Raw genomic sequence first — 3,816 nt, forward strand, 5'->3', positions numbered from 1 at the left:
GCCCTCGGGTGCATAGCAGCACAACTGGAGACTCTGCACTGGGTGTGGGATCCGGAAGCCAGACTCTGGGGTGCCCTAGGGGCCCGGTTTTGGGGGAGGGAAGGAGCCCTAAAGCAGAGGCTCTTGGGAGCCGCAGTCTCCTCGCCTGAGACTGGTCGTTCCAGGTTCATTCTTCAATTTGAAAGACTGGTGACCAAGAGAGTGCCGGTAAGACTTGAAGTTTCGGTGGACATAGAGTCAAGCTCCCACACAGCCCTCGTTTCTGTAGTGTAGTGGTTATCACGTTCGCCTCACACGCGAAAGGTCCCCGGTTCGAAACCGGGCAGAAACAGGCTTGCTGTTTTCCTAAGATTTACATTCCCATTCAAGAAACTAAAAAGGGGGGCAGAAGGTGTGGCAGTAGTGGGTTCTCTTAAATTTTCCTTGGCCCAAGAAACATGGGAGGAGTTCCTTGCCTCCTGAAAGCCCCATCGGCCCTAGAACCAGCCCTGGTTTCTCCGCTCTGAGTCACACTGCAGACCAAGCCATAGTCAGTGAATCCAAGGAGGGCACAGGACAAGAGTGACTTCAGGATACCTTTACCTTCTGAAATCCCCGCACCTTCTCATCTGGGGCCTAAATAGTCTCTACCGCTGACACCTACTATGTCTCTGAAAACCAAGAAGTTTATTCCTTGTGAAGACTTAGCTTTCCCTCACCCCAGCACACGTGAGAGACACCGAATTTGAGTCACAGAACAAAAGAACGAATTCAACTCTACACCCCCGGCTGGAGCCAAAGACGCAGGATGAAGAGCGTCAGGCTCTGCGGATTGAGGAAAAGCAACTGGTCCTCGTGCCACTATCAGGAGAGGCCAAGAAGTTCATTGGAAGTGGATCAGAGATCAGGGAGTAGATGGACCCGCTCATCACCCACTGAGAGCCAAGTGGCCCATGCTTGACAAGGAAACATGTTCAGAAGGAGAGCGTTACCTCTCACCAAGCCTGGATTCCAGGTCTTCCCCCATGATCTGCCGCGCCTGCCCTGTCTGCACCTTGGATGACGCCAACTTCCTTGGGCTCAGACCAAGAGTAGTATCTGACGCAGGGCTTTCCTCAGACCCCACATACAGTTAGGACTTCGTGTTTGCTTCTCGGTCCATGTGGACTTTGGTCTACACAGGCCCTCTTGTTCTAGACTCTGGATTTGTGTAAACGACTTTCCTGATAAAGGCGGGAAATCAGTGGAACGCTCGGCTCCCTCACCCTGAAGCTCGGATGAGGATGGTGGGGGCGTTGGGCGGCCGTTGGGCTCCGTGCTGGGCGGCTTCCCTCTTCTGGGCCCGGCCTCATGGGCAGGGGGAGGGCCCGGTCCCCTCAGCGCGCTCGCCTTGCAGGCTCAGGAGCCCCGCGCCTTCCCTTGCGGCTGCAGGGAGCCATGTGTCTGTGGTCCCTCGGGTGCCTGTTGTCCCTCCACCCCGTCCGGGAAACGACCACCGCCCCCTGGTCCAGTCGACGTGAGACGGCAACGCCGCCGCCGGAGGCTACAGAAAGTTGGCGAATCCGTTCCTCTGGCTGGACGCGGAAGGTGAAAACTAGGACCTGCAGGGGAGGAAAACAGGGGAAAGCTCATGAAATATCCTGCTCTAAAGCTGTTTTGAAGTCCGCCTCTTTGGGGACTCAGGCTCCAGCGCTGGTGAGGATGCTGCCGCGCGGTCGCACCCTCGATTGCACTCGGAGTCCACGCGGAACCAGGCGGAGCCCCGCGGCCTGGGGGCCGGTGCGCACGCGGCCAGCGCCTTCCCCGGAGTAGGAGCCTCTGACCGGAAGAAAACGCGGTGACCGCCGCACCAAGAAAAGGAGAAAACCACTGCCGGAGAAAACGGCACATGCACCTCCAAACTTGTTACCCTTCTAAAGGAAACCAGAGACAGACAGACAACTTTGCATTAAAGTCTTTCAGCAAAAAGAAACTCTGCCTGCTGTGAGGTGAACACGAAAACCCCTCCCGACAACTGTTTTCCGGGAAAACCGCCTTTATCTCTCCTCCTAGGTTAAAATTCGAGCTCCAAGACCTGTTGGAAAATATTATAAAAGGCAAATAAAAGGCGTTTCAGACATTGTAAAAGGGAAAACAAAGCTGTCATTCAAGCAGAATCTCAAGCACAATAAGTGAGGGATGAATCACCACGAGATCTGTGTGGACACAGCCTGGCTCCTCAGCGGCCTTATGCAGGGACTGACTGCAAGCAAACTCAGTACAGGCCGCGAGGCCCGACCCGCGTTCATGTTCGGTATTTCCAAACAGACTAAAGACCTGAGCCGTCAGCCTTTGCTGCGCTTCCTGCTAAAACGTGAAAGTGTGATGAAAGTCTTGGACTTAAACTTGATGACTAGAATAAGCTACAGAGGCAGGAACCTGAGGAATCACCTTTCCCAGGGACGACGCTGGAGAAGCGAGGCTGCGAAAGGGCTGCGACGAAAGAGCGCGAGGGTCAGGCGCATCGGAACAGAGGGGAGGGTGGGTCCTCGGATTCCCGGGTGGCTTTAAAGCGTGGATCATTTCCGAAAGCGGAGCCCACTGACCGCCGGCACCGTGAAAAAGGCCACCGAGGCGAGGGTCTGCAGCCCGTAAGGGGCTGTGTCCTTGTTGCTGGGCATCGGGGTGGTCTGGGTCTGAGAGGCACCTAAAGCCCCAGGCTCCTGCGGCTTCTGGGGAGTCAGCGAGGGCGACCCCTCCTTTCCGGTGCGTAGCTGTACTCTAGTTGCAGGATCCCGAAGTTAAAACTGTCGGGGATCCCCGGGGGCCTCGCTCCAGGAGAAGCGAGGAGCCCTAAAGCAGAGCCTTTCAGAAGCCACAGTCTCCTTATCTAAGGGATAGCCTGTACTTCCAGGATCCCCTTCCTTCGAAAATTTCTGATGGCCATTGTGGTCAAACATAGAATTCTTGGGTATGTCATTAGAAATAGATACCCGTGTGGTTTCCGTAGTGTAGTGGTTATCACGTTCGCCTAACACGCGAAAGGTCCCCGGTTCGAAACCGGGCGGAAACAATCTTATTTTTCCCCAGAGTTTTATACATTTTAAACACAAAAAAGAAGTCAGCGGCGGGGAGTGAGAGACCTCGAAAGCAGCTGCATTTTCCATCCCCAATAAACAGGAGTTCCGTGACAGCCTGAAAGCTTGCTCCGCACTACAAACCAAGCCTCCTTTGTCTGAGTCACTGTGGACACCAGGGCACAACCAGTTACTCCAAGGAGGGCACAGAACAAAACCTTTACCTCCGGAAATCCCCTCAGCTCCTCTGGCGCCTACATTTCCTCTACACCCTGACACATATTATGGCTCTGAAAACCAAGAAGTTCATCCGTCTGAAGCACACTTGGCTTTTTCCCACCTCAGCACCCTTGGTTTGCATGAAAGAACAATAGAAACCCAACTGACTCTTCACTGGGGGCTGGATCCAAAGACTGGTAGAAAGAACTCCGCTCAACTGAGCTGTCCGGGCATGAAAAGGTGCCCATACACGTGCCATTAGCAGGAGAGGCACCTGAGCCAGGTCAGAGATCAGGAAGTAGAGCGATCCACCCATCACCCCGTGAGAGCCAGTCAGCACCTGACTCATAAGGACAGCAGAGGTTCAGAAGGAGAGCTTGACCTTGGCTCTGATGCACACAGCGCTAAAGCTAGACCAGGATGGAACCCAGCCTGTTACCTTTCAGCCTGGCCCCAGAGCCCAAAATATGGCCCAGGAGAGGAGAGGGGAAGGGTAATGAACAGCCGGGCAGGAGCCGGGAGACTTGCGCAGCTTTGTTCAGCCCTGGGCCGCTAGGAATCG

General features: G+C 54.8%; 2 non-coding genes across 2 annotated transcripts; both read left to right on the plus strand.

The window, feature by feature from the left end:
* The first annotated feature begins 258 nt into the window (after positions 1–258).
* Positions 259–331, plus strand: TRNAV-CAC. Its single transcript has one exon. It is a non-coding gene; the product is annotated as a tRNA-Val (tRNA).
* Positions 332–2,958: 2,627 nt separating this feature from the next.
* Positions 2,959–3,031, plus strand: TRNAV-AAC. Its single transcript has one exon. It is a non-coding gene; the product is annotated as a tRNA-Val (tRNA).
* Positions 3,032–3,816: the final 785 nt, after the last annotated feature.

This window comes from Bubalus bubalis, chromosome 6, assembly GCF_019923935.1.
Source record: "Bubalus bubalis isolate 160015118507 breed Murrah chromosome 6, NDDB_SH_1, whole genome shotgun sequence".
Classification (NCBI taxonomy): domain Eukaryota; kingdom Metazoa; phylum Chordata; class Mammalia; order Artiodactyla; family Bovidae; genus Bubalus; species Bubalus bubalis.